This window comes from Helicoverpa zea, chromosome 13 (assembly GCF_022581195.2).
Source record: "Helicoverpa zea isolate HzStark_Cry1AcR chromosome 13, ilHelZeax1.1, whole genome shotgun sequence".
Taxonomy (NCBI): Eukaryota; Metazoa; Arthropoda; class Insecta; order Lepidoptera; family Noctuidae; genus Helicoverpa; species Helicoverpa zea.
This window is the reverse complement of record NC_061464.1, coordinates 2996556-3015385: the sequence shown is the minus strand read 5'-3', so window position 1 is coordinate 3015385 and position 18830 is coordinate 2996556. Positions and strand designations below refer to the sequence as shown.

The following is an 18830-nucleotide window of genomic DNA, read 5'->3' as shown; positions in this document are numbered from 1 at the left end:
CCCACTAGTCGACCGTTCAAGGTTATATCTCGTCTGATTATCAAGTCATTTTATCTACGCAAATGATTTATTGTAATGTTTTGTTATATAATGAATTTGTCGGCCGTGTTTGTTGTTATCCTGTAGGTAGTACTTATACCTACATATTCATTTTAAAATTACCAGTCTATAGTGATATACGCAATGAACTCAAAATTATGATACATTTCTACCATTTTTGGCAATTACCTACAGTTCATTAACCATATCTTGAACATGGTAATTGCTGAGTTGAGTACCCATCACCCACGCATTTGCGCATGGTGTCTTATAAAGTACTACAGCCTATTATACTTTTATTATTTACCTACCTACCTGCCTACGTAATTTTATGGCCCCAAGATCTACTTTTAAGATATTAAAACAAGTTATTCATTAGTAACATTGCTATTGTGACAAAGATTTTGTCTGAGCCAGGTGTAACTTTGGTAATTAAAGTGGTCTGTCTACCTGCCTTCTAGGAACTAAAATTGGTCTAGATTCTAAAATATTTAGAGCAGAATCGTAACTTCGCTTTTAAGTTTAGAATAAATACCTACCGAACTACTAAGTTATCTTACAGATTTGAGAAACAGTCTTATCCCTTAATAAATAAATAGGTACTATCATTCCAAAAAACCATAGACTTCTCAAAATTGTCTTTACTTAGACCACAGATTGTAAAACAAAACGACATTTCCTTTGTTCAATACAGACTTCCTGATACGTATGGTTTCTGCCTACATATCAATGCAAATTATTTACATCAGATGTAGTTTTATACAAGTAATACCCAGCTGTTTACTGTTTATTTTGCCATTATTTTAAGTACAAAAAAATCTTGTTTTTGACATTTAGTTCGGCTGAGTGTCTTAATGACTGATGTCATGGACCTACTGACTACATTGAATTGTAGCCTGATTCCCTTGACACAAAGGAAGCAGCTGGTGCATTTACTTTCATTATCAATTTTTAAAAAACTTAATAGTATCTACCTATGGTAAATAACTTGAGTCATAATACCTACTCATACTCATTGCTATACATACACAAATAGGCAAATGTATTCTTCTTATAATTTTTTTTAACCACTTTAGTAATTTTTTTCATTAATATTTTATTTATTTTTTATTGCACACGAATACATTTTGAATTTTGACACACGGAAAACAGACAACAATACTCAGGTAATCCATGAGAAAGAGATATGTGATTATCCTTATTTACTTTCGTCCATTTCGTTAGATTTTTTCATAAGACATCTTCCTCATTTCTAACTGAACAACTCTTAACAGGCACTTGACAACAGCTTCCAATCTCCATTTTGCATCATCATAGTCACAGAAAGGAAATAGGAAGTTCATGTTAAACCTATATTCTCCCGATGCCAACCAGCCCTAACCTTGAAATAAGTGTCAACACACATTCTGAGAATACACACGCGACATAGACTATAAAAAGATCTCAAACCAGATACAACACTTGTTATTCATAGCCCCTTTTAATGAAATGCAAACCTCTCCGGTCGCGTTGATTGATTGTCTTTGGTTCATGAGGGGGAGCTTCTTATATCTGAAGTTCAAAGAGTTCCCTTCGGTTCATAACTCAAATATCTTTCCATTCTATTTATCATATTGTAGGCACTCTCACTTAATTTCAGCCCTTTGGGAAGTTTTCTTGCCTTGTAGTGGGATTTATTTGAATTTATAAAACGAATCTCAAATAAAAGCTTTATTCGATCATCCATTTCTAGAAAGGTCATTCCGTTACATACCTATGTTCAGACGTACATTGCGTAATTTCTAATCTAGCACGGATATCCACATTAAGAAAAATGATCGTGCGAATTCGTATATCCTTTAATCTTTCGATTTTAATTTGACAAGCCCGCATCCTCTACATCCGACAAATAAACGTGAAACACTTAACACTGAAGATAAATATTTAATTATAAAGCTATCTGTGAAATAAAAGTGATGTAGGACCAATTTAAATTAAACTCTTTGAGGAAACATACGCGTAGGCATATAATTCGCGGACTGGGAATTAATGTCTTCACTTTTCAAAACCAAAGAGTAGGTATTAAATAGATTTAATTAAACAGTCTTGTATGATGTTAACTAATCTGCATTATGACAGCATGCAGAGTTAGAATAGATCCGTCATTATCACTACTTGCTAGTTGCTACTTACAAAATGTTCTATCAACTATTATCAAATATAGCTATGGAAAGTCCTAAGTTAAAATAACATATAAAATACTAGCCGATTTGCCGGGGTTTCACCCGCGTCCTCTGGGAACTACTGCCTGTACCGGGATAAAATACAGCCTATGTTACTCGGGAAGATTGTAGCTTTCCTACAGTGATTTTTTTTTCAATCCGTTCAGTAGTTTCGATGCCTTAACAAACAAATATTAATATATATTAATAATTATATATAATATAATAAAAAATATTTCCTCTTTATTGTATTATTTATAGTATAGACTAGAGACATATTAGGTAATTCTTTTAGCATCTAACAATCACAGTTGTCTATGCGAGAACAGGCTGACATGACTAAACAGTAATTAAATTTATATCAAGCCAGGATTATTCAGTAATTAAAATGGCGTGCTAACTAGTATAAATAATATTATGATTCAAATAGGAAATGTTATTCCTATGTTACACAAACAAGGTATATTTTATAAAATGCTTTCCGCTTGTAGTCATTCCAAACAATATTAAGTAATGTGTAAGCGAATTATTCCGTACCTCTATTTAGGTTCATACTTTTACATAAATTAATAACTACTACATATATTACGCAATTACCCATCATCATCAGCCTTTTGATCGTCCCACTGCTGGGCACTGGCCTCATACCTAAAAATAAATTAAGGCATTTAAAAACAGTGTAATGTCATTCTGCACACACAATGTCACATGTAAACGACCACAAATTAAACCGGTTTCCTAAATGACTACCTTCCAGTCTACCACACCACTATGACGCATTACTAGGTTTTCCCGACTATTCTCCTAGCGTTACTGACCTATCCCAATGGTGCAGAGTTCGAACCAATCAAACCGTCTCCCCCACATTTGACCACTTGCATTTCTGTCTGTCTAGCAATATAATTTTCCCTTTCAAATTACTATGTGACCGTTAAACCGCACGCTCGGTACTTTAACAAAAGGGCTACTGCAATTACAAGCAATCATTCAATTAGCCAGTACGTAGGGCAAAGTTTATTATTACTGTTGTCATGACGACCGTTCCTTTTTTAAATTTTACTGCACACCCATTTGGTTCAATGACCATGGTTATAAATTCTATGAAGGTTTTATTAATGCGCATAAAACGTGAAATTGAATGATTCATTAAAAAAAAAAACATAAATTTGCGGTACACCATTCTGTCAGTTTGATTGTTGTTCTCTAAACTTTTCAAATATCCTCAATTTATTGTTATGCAACGAAATTCACATTAGATTGTATTAGAACAAATTACTCTTATGCAAGTAGGTGAATAGATAAGCGAATGCATTAACAAGCAAAAAAATGCCACACGGCAAATATTGTGTTACATTATGTGCTGATCCTGCATCGGAATGACGTTTTTAAAACTGCGTAATAAAGTGTTATGTGAACACATTCTTACTTCTAGAAAGTAGCAATCCACGAAATTGGTTACTTGAAAAGCACTCCGTTCTCAACAATTTATTACCTCGGCTCCCGAAAAAAACTGATAAAAACAGTGCGATCACTCCCGTTCAACCGGCTGGCAATTACGAACTAATCGCTTTTAACAGACATGGGAATCGGAGTCATCAGTCACCGACGCAGCTCTTTTTCTAACCTACCTTCCCCTTTTGATTTGTGAACATCGTCCAAACTACTAAGACCTCCAACCTTCTTCCTCGTTACCTATCTCCGAGGTACTTGTAAATGTCACACGGGAGGAAGGGCGTGTCTCATTAGGCTGGGTAGATACGAATTCTCAGAGTTTATAGTATAGTCATTGGCCGTGTTTTAACATCCCCTTTTTCTTTGTTCAAGAAGCGTAACGCCACGCAAGTTAGTTCTCAGGCCTGAGTCTCGTTCGTGCTGATTTAGTACTAGCCCGTTGACTCATACTTATGTAGCGCGTAAAATTAGTCATACGTCTCTTTGTTGATTCCGTTGCTCTCTTGTAACGGCCATGTTTACTACAAAGTGTATTGTGGTATATGAACTAATTGCTTTAGATTTTAATTCACAATGTTTGTAATGCCGAGCCGCTGCTGTACTTTAGTAGTGCACAGTTGATAATGTTTCCAGGAACACGGCTTGCGATAACAAAGGCATTCAGAATATGATCGGCGAGATCATGTCTAAAATTAATTTGTTTCCTTAAATAAGTTTGCTTGAAAACTGAATGAATTATACTGTTGCTTATGAAGTGTATTTCTTCCAGAAAACGATGCCAATTTTTTAGCCGGCCAAGTTCGTAAACACTCCGTATGTACTATTTAAATTGAACAAGATATAATCCTGAACTGACGTGGTGATGATTTTATATACAAATTCCAGCCACGTACGCATTTCTTTCTAGAATCTTCCGAACAAAGATACAATCTTTTGAAGAGCGTTGACTCGGCTTGTGACCCCACGGAACAATTGTTTTTGGGCCTAGCGTGACGGATCTTAGTCGAGTCATATTGTCACGTCGCCATCATATAAATCACACGCTTTTATTCCGACAACTGAACGCTTAGACGTTTAATCGACTTTATCTTTGAGACAGTCTAAATGGAGCTTGTCGTCGAGAAAAATTTCTCAACTATCTGAACCACCTTCGCTGCTAACCTTGTTGATATAACATAGAACGCTTTGCGTTTCCTTGTAAATAGTCCTTGTAAATAGTTCCGCAAACATTTTGCTGCCTTTCTTGGTATCTATAAGCCATATTGTAAGTCGCAGACGATTTGCAACCGCTCCACACTTTGTAGTTAAATCCGTTGTTAATGGTCTATTCGAACCAACAGTTAATGTTGTTTGTGTGTGGTCTTAGTTTAGTGAAGTCATTAATAATAATGTTCGTAACATGGGTGTAGGTATGATAAATTTAATTTCACCTTAACAAAAACTGCTGTCTAAACCGGCCATTGACAAACTGAACCTTAGGGACCTATTTCTTCAGTAAAAATTTTCTTTTTCGTGATGAATACAATTTCACACAGAAATTGCGAACTTAATAGGATTTTTCTTCACCCATAAGTAATGAACAATGTTGTAATAAAAAGAGAAAAGAAAATACCAACTTAAGTTAGAGCTGAAATTCTCCCGCAGTTTTTTTTTTCGCTCCACTAACATGCGTATTCTGGAAGGTACTTTAAAGGACATTACTCCGCAGTAAGTATTTTTTTGCTGAAGTAATTATAGCCATTGTTTTAATAACTAAACTGTTTTTGTCTGCTACTATTATAGATCGAATAGATTTACATCAAGCACGGGCAATTTCCTGCCTCAAAATTCCATTCCGCCTGACAAACCAACCGAATTACTCACAATAATGTTTTTTACCTTACTTAAAAGTACATAGTAACATCCATTTTAGAGCTATTTTACATGTTGTGAGTCTACATTTTACGCTTAGGTAGAGGAACAAACGAGCGTTCTTTATCTGTAGGCCTCTGTTTACACAAGTGCGAGCGAGAGGGAAGTGCGTTCGACTAGTGAAAACGCAGCGTAAGGTAAGGTACCGACTCACACGCGGAGTTGATGACCGCGAGCGAAGGCCGTGCAATCGGTCAGACATCCAAATGTCATGGTCGTACGCAGCGGGCGACAGGAAAACTGCGTCACAGACGAAAAAACGTGACTCACAACCACGTAGCACCAGCTAAATCACCATGTGCTGCCATCTCGCGCACACTACAAAGCCAATCTCTTCAATCAGACGTTTTCGCAAGTGACGGATTTAGAATACGCACCGTAACTATAACCTTGCGAAGAGAATGGCAATGACATTGGCTCGCAGTCAACGCGGAAAACGGAAGACGGGCGGCGTCGCCCAGTGGGACAAATCACACTCCCTCTGGGCATAAAATTTTAAATATTTCAGAATTGAGTTTCGCTTGTGCTGTAATTTGAAATTCTGGCTTTATTCCTAGGCCGTATTGTGATATTTCGACTCGTAAACTGATATAATAACTTTGGATCGACGTTGCTTTACGACTGTCAAAATCGTATTTCTAATAATAAAATGTCTCAATTTAGAGAGGCCAATGTTTTATCGCGGATATAAAGAGGTGGTATTAAACATTTTTTTATGTTTTCTTCGTGTATCGTAGTCCGATGGGGTGTCTCGATTGTGTTAAAGTCTCGGAATCTTTTTTTGTTACTTTGTTCATATGTTTTACGTGGAAACGTGAGCGGGTAATAATAATAATTCACGTTATCTAACCGGGAGGCGCGTCGGACGTGGACGTCAAGACGACGCGCTCGCGAGACCATCGTTTTTATGCGCATAATAAATATAATTTTTATTTTGTCCGCGACAACTTCGTGTGGACGCACTGTGTCAGGATAATATATGACTTTAATAAACAATTTTAATGTATTCAATAATGTCTCCTCTCCTTATTGGAATTCAAGGATCAGTAATATTGTTTATAGTAGGATCTACAAGTAAGTTGTTTACATACGTATGCTGTTGTAACTATTATATTAAATTACGAACAATATAACAACGTATCAGAGTGTGTTTCCGTTGATAAGCACGAACTACCGACCAACACGTTCAAATGATGTTATTATATGATCGTAGATATTACAATACCGATCGCATCAACCTTTAGTAAAACATTATTGGATCAGATACAACCGCGTGTCAAGTCTTGCTAATTATTTTTCTCACTGCACAGAAACGGAACATTATAATAGGGAAGTCCTTTTATGTAAGTAATGTTAAGACTTTATAGCCAGGTTGCCATATTAGTTAAAATTTTCCTAACATTCGAATAAATTACTAGAAAAATAGTGGTGTGACTAATCTTATTATGTACCTACTTATATAATTAGCAACGTAATGTTACATGTGTCGTTTTTTTTTTAATTTTATTTACTTAAATATTGAAGTAATCAGAATTATTCACTAACCTATAATTGAAATTTAAGTATGTGTACTACATATGCAATATAGATATTTTATTTTTTCCTTGGTATTTTATATTTTTTTCCGCATCATTTGATCTATTAACAAAGTAAAGTATGATAAACAGTTTTAATCAATTAAATTCGAGGAAAGAGGGTATTTCCTCGTACATAAATATGCTAATCTTATCCTGCGTGACCCACTGAAAACTTTGATATCGTCGGCCCACGCTAATACGAAAAATATTCATGAAAACAGTAATAAATAATATTGCATTGCATTACAACATTAATTAAAACTTCTTATCAATTTCCAAACTAATTAATTACCTACGATTTTTTTTTCAGTTAACTACTGATTGCAATAACCGATCCAACTTTCGTTTTTGGATAAGAGATTGAAATTTCACATATAATTTATATAAAGCTGCTGTCAAAATTCAATCTAAAAACAACCAATGGATCGTTTATTGCAATCCGCGGTATAGCTGATAAATTGACACGTGGTGACGCACTGGTTGCTATGTATCTAAATAAATAATTAATTATGAAGAACCATTACGAATCACAACGGATCGCTAAGTAGGTACGTGACCCCAATCGCGTGTTGCATACAATGTTACAATTGTGACCTTTTGCGGGTTTTCCGCAAAAAAGAAATATTTCTAATGTTTTCCTTGTAAGTTGTTGTGTTTGTATTGATAATAATTGGTTATCTTTTGTCTGTACTGATATTACTAAGGTGAAGAGTTTGTTTGTATTCGAACGCGCTAATCTCAGGATCTACTGGACCGATTACAAAAGTCTTAGAATGTAGTCCATGTGTAGAGAAAGGCTATAGAATTTTCGGGACGTAATTCCCCCGGAATGCGGGTGGTTTTTCTGAATCATTTTTTTTTACAAATATTTCAATCGATAATTTTAACCGGTTCTGATTCCGTGTTCTTATCTCAATTTAATGATAATAAAACCAATATAGACTTAAACTAAAATCTGTTTTTGTAATTGTATGAGTAACCGGCTTATCTCCGCGGTTCCACCCGCCGTGGGAATTACTTCCCGCACCCGGATAAAAAGTATGTCATATAGCCTATGTATCAAATTTCATATAAATGGCACCGTAGTTTTGGCTAGAAAACCGGACATATAGTCCGTATCTTTTTTAGGACGAGTTACTTTCACATATACATATGATACGACCCGCCCCGGCTTCGCTAGGGATATCAGTAGTTCCCGACAGTTTAATGAATGTTTTAATGCATATAAACCTTCCTCTTCAATCACTCTATCTATTGAAATGAAAACAAACGCATGAAAATTGGTTGCGTAGTTTTGACGATTTAGGCGTACAAAAAGACATAGGTAGGGATATAGGGACAGAAAAAACGACTTTGTTTTATACTATGTAGTGATTATAAAACATTTACACCCCGGTTTATAGTTACGTAGACACGAAAACTCTCATTCCGAACATTTATGGTTATTTCAAACGCAGCTAAACAAAGCTTAGGTACATTTAGAACTGCAAAGTCGGTCATACATTTCGAAGCCGACTGGAGTGCACTGTTTACTTACACGATAAACAGTTATATAGATACTTACATGTATTATATGCATGTGCATAATCGCGAATAATGTCGAGTATATTATCCGTATCAGATTACCGGCTTATCGTAAAAATGTTGAGTTGTTACACAATTAGAACAAATAGAACACAAATCGGATGTGATTCATAAAAAAATGTTCTGAAGCGGAAAATTGACTAACGAAATATAAACAAACGCGAGTTCTGAGAAAACCGTCGTTGGAGATTAGGGTCCACTGTCCTTGTAGGTTTAGTATGGGAACTATATTTTTTGTCACCAAAATTTATATTTGTCATCAAGTTGTATCACCTAATAAATAGATCTATCGCCACGAAATATTTTCGTTCTCAGATAAACAAAGAGTGTTCCCAGGTATGAATTAGCAAATTATTGTTAATATAATGTGTAAAATATGAGATGGATTACCAATAAAATTGTAGTGCATTACATGAATATAAACTTCGTTCTTATAATAATAGTTTTATTACTTAAATAATAGCTTGGTGCTCAAAATGGTAGATCTGTCACCAAATAAATCGATTAATCGATCCCTGACTGCGACTCCTTTTTATTTGTTATTTTGTCACCAATACAGTAGTTACATTTTATTTCGTTCAGTTATTAAAATAATGTATTCATTACCAATTTAATACATCAGTTTATAATTTTAATAAAAATATGTTCAAAGGGAAGAGGAAGGGGAGACAAATTGGCGCGCTTTCGGGCCTCAACGAATGGGTTGTAGGTTGGTTGTAGGTACGATCATACGATGCGGGGCGCGGGCAGTGAGATTTTTAACAATAAATATTGATTATTTTGACTTTGATTAATTGTTTTATTTACTATTCAGCTAGAAATTTAATTTAAATATATTTATACTACCTGTGGAAACTAAAGCCCTTGGGGGGAGGCACATGGCCAGTTAAGTAGTAGACTCTTTTGGTTGAAATGATGATGACGACCACCCTACATTTTTAGACCTTCATGAAATTTTCTAGTGATATAATATATGATTTATTGGTGATCTCTTTAAATTAGTTTGCTTAAATACTATTAGGACAAACCTATTATAATACATACAAAATCATTTATTTGGTACTTGACCCCATATCTCCATGATTTTCGGTAATTTATTGTGGAAATGATTTTATATTGTTTGGTGACTACATTTGGTGACAAATCTACTATTTTGAGGGCAAACCCTATTATTTAAGAAAGACAAAATGAATTAAATTGGTGACAGCTTAAATCATACCCGTTTAGTATTATGAAACATTTTTCTAAAAGGTTTAAGTTTATTCGTTTCCACGAAGGATCTTGTACAGTATTCTCTAGAAGTTATTTTTTGACCTGGATTGATTTCAAGAACGGTGCCTCGATGCGTGTCAATAAATATTACCTACCTAGGTAAATTCTAGAAAAGTATGCGCGGTACTTTTAAAATTACATCTTCTTGCGAAATGCACGTAAGTAAGTAATTACTAATCTTTTCAAGGACATTGTGCGTAGGCAAGACAGGGCGACATCATGATTGCGAAATAAGAAAAAAAAGTGACTCACTTTTTTGTGTATATGTTTAATGTTGTCATAGTACAAACACCTACTTACACCTCAAGATACTTTAACATTGCTTAAAATTAACTTGTACTTATTGTGTTTTATAGCAGAAATTCACGTAAGTGTGACAGAGATAGAATGAAGTTTCAGCTTTTCTTAGAATTGAGTGGCGTTTCAGTACTCGGCCGTTATTCAATTATCGAACAATTTATGCTAATACACAAAAAGGCAAAATTCTATCTAATGTGATAAAGGCGTGTGTAGGTTTTTTGGAGGAAAAAAAATACAATTTCTGTAGATAAATTGAATGAAAGCCGTGATTGCTCGCTCGGGAGTCTCCGGTACTGATCTAAAATCGACGAATTGCGTTACTTTCCCACAAACATAGTAGGTATTGCGCGGTTTTCTGAGAAATATGAGCAAAAATATGAATAACTTGTGTTATTTCGAGATAAAAACGTGTATATGAATGATTTTCCGAGAAAAGGTTACAAATTAAACTTTCTTTGTGTATATGTAGGTAAGTAACAAGGTTATATAATTTTCATGTAAATATATTGTAATTGAATGCGTTCATAAAATATCATATAATATCTAATTTGCTTATTAGTTGTTCTAGAATTAAATAGGTAGGTAAGCTAGTCATTTCATCATTTGACCGATTTTCAACACTAACTACAACATAGCTGTCAACAAGATAAACATCCTAAAAACTGACACTAAATGACACTACGCGTACCATGCACAATTTCACGGTTGGTCATCATGTGTCAATAATTCACACTTGGAGTAAACAGGTAGATTCTGAACGGTCAATAAACTCCAGTCTTATAGTATAACAAAGAGGCACGGTTAGGGGCTACGTAGGTCATTCACTCTTTGGTTTAACATGAATATTGTTTATGGAAACCCATCATACTCGTTACGCAATGGTAGTTTTGCTAAAATTATTATTGACTCGCGTTTTTCTTGCGTCAACCGTCAAACTTGGACTTTGAATAATTACGTTTTATTTCTCCTATTTTTTTGTGAGGTTTTCTTTTAATTAAGGCGTTTAGTGATTGTCTGTTATTGAGTCAGTACGTCTAGTGCGTCAATAGACTCTGAGAATAATTTCAAGGATATATCTAATTATTTTTATTTCATTACTACTAGGTATAAGGCCTTTTTTCTACGTTTTGATAATGACTTGCACATTTGTTCCAGTATATTTTCTATATTTAAAACGTTCCAATAATAGTTCTCAATCCTTCAATATGCAAATAGATAGAAGCTTTACATTTACATGAGACGTGCTTACTAAACGTGTTTGTAAAACTGAAACAAAGAAAACTACGTCTATTAGATATTCATAGACTACGGCTGGTGTTGTAACATTCTAATTTACCCAAGTGCGACTGAAAGGAGGTATCTTGCATCTCTATCACTACCTGTTCTTTTTTTATGAGGTTTGCCTACCTGCGCAGCATCCCTGTGGTAAGATCGGTAAGGGTGAGTCATTGTCGGCCGAAAGTACAGTCGGGAACACAAGTCTTACGAATTTATTATACCGCTCAACAGGTTGCCTGCTTATTGTTAAGGTTCGATGTTTTGTCGGTGTTTAATTTCAAAAGGGTTTGGCTTTATTCCTTCAAACTTTGAACAGAGAATGGGGCAATAAAATCTGTGGAATTCGCGCTAAGTCATGTTGTTGCGAAGTAGGTACTACCTATTGTGTATCGCAGTGGAAAACTGGGTGATAAAATAGCGTTTTTCCTATAACTGCAATTATAACATATTAAGCATTTCCTCGTACATTCCCTCGACTCCCGAGAGGACAACCCGCATTCAAAATCAAACGTCTTTTTCAAGGACAAATCTACCACATAGCTAGGTATAGCCCAGGTACTTATAAAACAATAATCTAGCATTCAAGTTTTAAATAGAACATATTCAGTCATTTAACCATGAAAAGGTTACATAGTTACTTTCACATTTATAGACAGTTATTAACTTTAAAAAAACATTGACCTTGATCCAAGGTTCATTCAGCGCCATTCGTGCTCGAGTACTGTCATTTCATACTAATTTGAGTTATTATGTCACTGACCTCCGTTCAGAGAAAATTTCCGAATTCAAAATTTTCCTCAATTCGAATTTATTGGAGATCACGAACGTTTGACGTCAAATAAGGACTATTGAACCTTTCTAATATTTTGACAGTAGGTATAAGCCCTTTGAGTAGGTATTTAAACGGTCTCTGTAAATTGAAAGAAGACTAATTCTTCAATTCAGTACTCAGACGTCCTAGCATTTCTAAATGTGATACGTTTAAGCTTTATTTGATCATTTAATGTCTGTCTGGACTGTGTCTTTGAAAAGTAATAAGTCTTTTAATATAATATGTTTTTTGTGTCATTTAATGTCAAGGTCAATGTGACCTACATAGTAACTGCGAGCAGCTGTTAAAAAAAAAACTTTTATTTATTCACTTATCTGGGCATTTAATTTGAGAAAATATATTTCAATATTCTGCGAAACCCACTTAAGTATCACTTAGAATGCGAATTAATCCTCACTTGAGTGCACGACTGTACATTATTAAGGTAATGTTGAATGTGGGTGTCTTGACCTCTCACGGCGTCAGAACGGATAAATTATGCTGTATCGATACGCGAAACCTTTGCTAAAGGCTTAAAACAAAACAAACTAAAAACCAGCCGCAGGTATTCGGGTGATTGACTTTTCTAAGTTTGTATGTACTTTCTAAGTATATCTTAGACACCAATGACTGTGTTTCGGATGGCACGTTAAACTGTAGGTCCCGGCTGTCATTGAACATCCTTGGCAGTCGTTACGGGTAGTCAGAAGCCAGTAAGTCTGACACCAGTCTAACCAAGGGGTATCGGGTTGCCCGGGTAACTGGGTTGAGGAGGTCAGATAGGCAGTCGCTTCTTGTAAAGCACTGGTACTCAGCTGAATCCGGTTAGACTGGAAGCCGACCCCAACATAGTTTGGGAAAAGGCTCGGAGGATGATGACCGAAAAAAATCTTTTATACCTACCCCTTATAAACCGATTAGGTTGGTAACCGTTCGTGTATTAATCATGCGGTGATTTTCCTTGATTGTTTTGTTTACTGTTTTATTTTCCATGTAGTTAAGTTGTAAAGGATATGTAGCCATCTGTTTGCTAAATACTATATAACAATGGCTTTTAATCCCCATAAAACTCATTATATTTCGTATACTTTCTCAACTTATTTATGTATTCTAGTTTGCTACCGTGAAATTGGCATTCCACCGTTGCAATGTAACAGCATAAATAATGTCATTAGTGTATGCATAGACGATGGTCTTTTTCATATCATACATAGTCCAGTTAACATAAAAAGTGGAAATATCAAAATGCAGGCTGTTCTTGAAACTACTACGATATCTTCTTTCGTCATCTGCCTTTTCCCAACTGTGTTGAAGTCTGCTTCCAGTAACCGAAAGCAGCTGAGTACCAGCGTTTTACAAGGAGCGACTGCGTATCTGACCTCCTCAGCCCAGTAACCAGGGCAACTCAATACTACTAGAATATCTTTGCTGTCTAAACGTATCAAGCAAAAACACTCGCGATAGCAGCAAATTGCACCAAAACATCATAACAAAAACAGTTTGGCATAATGAAATTAAATTGAAAATTACCTCGTATTTCACGATATTATTTTAAACGTAATATAATATCCGGGTTTCCCGGACAAGGCGGTTGTTCCGGGCAATTTATTCGCTTAGCAGGTGTCCGGGTATCACGGTACAGTCTGTCGGGGCTTTAAATCAAACAGCATGCACTTAACGGCTCTCTTGAAAAGTATTTTAAAGTTTACCTACCGTAGTGTGTTATAGTTTTGCAGTAATTTTAAACTTGGCACATAAAAGTTCCCTGTGGTGGGTTCCTTGAAAAAGGCTTTCAGCATGTGATTTAAAACTTTGGTAATTTATTTTTTAGGCATCTTCTTGCCGTAGTATGATAGTAATAACTATCTAAACTCGACTACATTTTCGTCACACAACTTTGCCGCTCCGAAGTTAGCTTACACTGACTTCACGATGGTCAACGAAAAAATGGCTGAATTCATCATTCATGGCAAAATTTTGCTTGCAAGTCATTATTGACACACAAAATTCGAGTGTAACCGTTTTTCTACTAAAAACACTAACATTTCGACAAACAGGAACATGAAAACTAACATAAATAAGCAAACATTTTCTCAATCCCGTACCTAATCCTATAAAAATTACAATATTTCCGATCAAAGGGAGTTAAAACGTCTCAAACAAACGGAAAAGGTAATAAAATGTGTGGGCGAGTAAACTTGGGCCGTACAATTTATTTTAACTAACTAAAATAGATGCAGTTTCCGCTGCGGAACATTGCTCGGGGTTAAGGGCATCGTGAATGTTTGTACATCAAAGTTATTAGTACTAAAAAGTACCTTCCAACATTTTTTATACGTCTGCCAAGAAATGAAAATTACATTGGTAAGGCTCAAGAAAATATTTCTGTAAAAGTGTATTATAATTTTATTTTTAAAAAGGTAGAACAAAGTAACATAACAAAGGCTACCTACAAAGGATAACTAATATCATTTCATATGCACTCGCGTCTTTTACCTTACAGAATAGAAAGATTCAATTACTTGAGAGCCTGATATTTTACTACAGCTGAATATATTATGAAAAATGAATATGGTATTTTTGTAATCTCATGCAGAAAAGGTATTTTTACTTGCAAAGCATTTTAAGGTTTTCATTTTGTTCAAAAAATTCAATAATTCCATCAAACTTTCAAATGGTCTTTCCCAAAATGGCATGAAAACATCAATTCTAGTCACGTTTACCGGAAAATTCTAGAATGCATTGAACTTTTTAGCTTACGCGTACACTAAAGACTAAACAGTCGGCCGACTGTTGCCCCGGTGATTGGAAAAAATACATTTTTAATCGTGATTCCAATCAAAGTTTTAGTCGGTCTGATGCGGAAAAAATACCTAATGGTTGCTACGTGTGTATTCCCATTCATCTTCATACTGATTTATGAGCCCAAACCCTCTATCGGCCGACTAAAAGTTTGTAGTGTACACCTAATAAGAGACTACTGAAACGAGAGGTGCCGTCTAAATATGGATTATGATTGGTTGCCGACACCGGCCGTCGTACATCGATCTTGGAAATACATTATCGGCTTAATATGATGTCTCGAACTCCTGTTACCTGCATCGGACGCGAAAAAAATGCACCCAGTTTTATCGAAAGGACTTTAAGAGCTTAAAGGTTTGAAGAGGGATTCGACGCTTTTAATTGAATTTTAAGACGTTATAAAAGAAAAAATCTAGTGTTCAAGATTTTGCTTACATAAAAACACAATCACCTTCCATATATGTAAATTGAAAAATCACTGTCAACAGGCTTGACTATGCCCTTTAAAAGTCTTAAGTTTCATTTAGTATTTTTTGTGAAAAATATTTGATACTCTCGATATAATTTTCCTTTCAGTCAAAATATGATTAAATATGCAACTTTGAAATAGGCTAATTAAAACGATTCTATTCCACCGGTCGCGGCAGAAAATGAGCGGCAAATATTTTACCACATTTTGGCTGCATAAAATACGTACGTTTTATAAAAGCAGCCAGGTTTTAGACGGTAATATAAACCCGTTATCGTGGCTCGTAGCTTTAAATTATCACGGGCTTCAGTATTTCAGGAGTAAACTCCACTAAATTCGTATAATGTATGTTAACTGAAAATTAAGGCTGTATTATTAAACGTGATTCTAAACAACATGAATTATTTAGCGACTCACTATAAACAGGCGTTTTAAAGGCTGCCTTGTTTAACCCTTTGTCTTCGGTTAGTTTGAAAACATTGCGCTTTCAGTGAATTCATAATTAAAACTTTATACAAGCAGGGTTATTAATATTTCTTGTTACAAAAAATAAACTGCACGTGTCAACTTCTGTCAAAATATACAATCTCGGCGAAACAATGGTAGGGGCGGGCAATGTTGTGATCGCGTTCTGGAGAATAGAAATTGAACTCTATTCATACAAGGTTAAGAGTGAAATGGAGTGAAGTTAATAAGTTGGTACGATTGCATGAGTCGCCAGCCAGTTGAGGATTACTATTTGCTTTTATTGCAATTAGTGATGTGAAATGTAGCGTCGATAACGGCTTAATGAATCTTTCGTTGATTCAATTCTCGGTTTGCACAATGCGCTTTAGGGTTTAAACGAGTCTTGACATAAAGAGATTTTAGGAGTGTTTGTTCTTCTCGTCGATTTTTTTTTGATTATTTGCAAACTTGACTGCAGCTTAGCCATATCCACTGAATATTTTTGTGGTGATCGAAAATATTTGTTATCTTTTTATTTTTCTTTGTTTTTTACGGCTTACAATGTAGTAATTTTAGTTTTTTTTAGAACTGAAATAATCGGCAAAAATATTTTCTCGTCCAAAACGAAACTGAAAAGAATTAAACACATCGAAGTAAGCAATAAAAGTTTTCACCCTAATAATGCTGCGTCAGAAACACGCCGTGTCAGATTTCGAAATAAAAAGTAAAAAAATAAGCCCGGAGCCAGACGGAGCCTGCGACGGCATATTTAAATAACGTCTGGTTCAAACAATGGCGGATGACAACCAGCTCTCTTCTTTGTTATGGTAAAATTAGGGATGGGAGCGTTCGGTCGTACGATATCGATGATTTCAACGTGTTCATTAATTAATAAAGCTATATTTAGAATTAATACCGGGTTAAGTTTCTGTTTGATGAGTTAGAGATTACGGGGGGTGTGCGGTATGTTAAAGATCTTATAGAAACATGTTAGTTTAAAGGTTTCTTTGGCATTGTCGCGCTTTGAATCCCATGACATTTTCTATTAAATGTTGTATGTGGAAAGACTCCATTTTATAAGCTTAGGTACTTTCGATTACAAAGAGCAAAAATGATGTCAGGCTTTTAAAAATATACCCCTTTTAAATCACAAATTCAAATATTTTGCTCATGCATTGAAAATGAAAATATCAGCACATTTTGAAGTCCCTAATTATTAAACATTTCTTGTCTAATATTTTAGCTCACACATTTCCCTAAGATAATTCCCACACCTCAACAAAACCCAAATAATTATTTATTAACGACCGACGACGCTTCCAAAGGACTTTTCCGTTCCTTAATAATTACTTATGTAAGTATCTCAATTTCCTCAGTTAATACGAATTTGCAGGAATTCTTGTTAAGTAATTAATCATTTCGCTAATAATTAATATTCCTAAAGGTTCATGTATAATGGCGTATGAGTTACTAAAGCACTTACGATGTTATAGCTTAATTCAGAAGTCACACTCGTCTCTACTTGTGAAAGGTTAGAGATTCTATATTTTTGGTATCTCTGGACATACTGAACGAATTATGAAGTTTCTTTAACCAATGGAAAGCCACGTTGTTGCAGAATGTCATTAACTATATCCTGGCATGGGAAGTAGGTCCCTCCAAACAGCTGATAGTATGCTACGACACCAAACAACCAGCCATGAATTCTAGTCGTCTCAGCAAAATGTTTGATCTAAAATTAGCCATCACGAACCTTTTATAATTCTCATTCAACAAACAAATGAAGGGATATTCCTAAAACCTTCTGCTTTCCAATTTCATGTTGTAACTTGAGCCTCTCGATCGTAATTAATTCGTGAGCTATTGTTTTATTAGAACACCCGTGTATGTCTATATAAGCGAATTGGGTGTTAGCCCATTTACATTAATTTTGTGAGCGGTTTTCAATGCTCTATTGGGTCCAAATTTTACTATGGTACAAGGAGATATAGAATTTGAATGATCGTCGCTCAGATATAGATACTTATTGAATATCATCAATTGCCTAGCCTTTTCCCTACTAAATATGTTGGTTGTTAATGGTTGTTGTTGGTCATCTTATGGAACCAAATTGCATATTTTCATTTATACCATAACTGTCCCTAAATATGAACTTTGCGGTTTCATATGTACTTGATCCATAAGCCAAGAATCAAAAAGATGGTCTCCCTTTTCCTCCTTTCTTTTACAAGCCATTTAAACCGCAATTATCTGTCTTAATAAAAGTCCCCTTACCACTTAAAATAGAAACTGTTTTCCTCAACCTAGCAACATACTCCACAATACTTATAAATCTCTATAAAAATAAGCCAAAGGTCCCCCGTGTGATAATCCTTTTCCGACGTGTTGTATCTTTGTAAGCCACGGTTGGAGCCGTTGGCCGAATTTCTTGTAGGTACTAAAACATAAACATCGTGTGCTAAGAGTATCAGGACAGGATTAGGAGGCTTTGAAAACAGCGGAAAGTCGAGTGTAAATCGAATGATTCGAAACAGTGAGGTAGGCACCCAATTATTCAGGTTTTAACTTGTAAACTTCTAAAGAGGAGGTACTTGATCCAATTTTGAATGTTACAAAAGTGTATACACTCGAAAATTGAAGTTTTATTTTACCTTTATGGCTTTTAAACGGACTTTAAAATGGTAGGC

The 18830-nt window shown here is 35.1% G+C and overlaps 1 protein-coding gene across 4 annotated transcripts in view; it reads left to right on the top strand.

Moving 5' to 3' along the window:
- Positions 1-18830, top strand: part of LOC124635912 (brain tumor protein) — a 448880-nt gene that overhangs the window by 317150 nt on the left and 112900 nt on the right. The window lies entirely within an intron of this gene.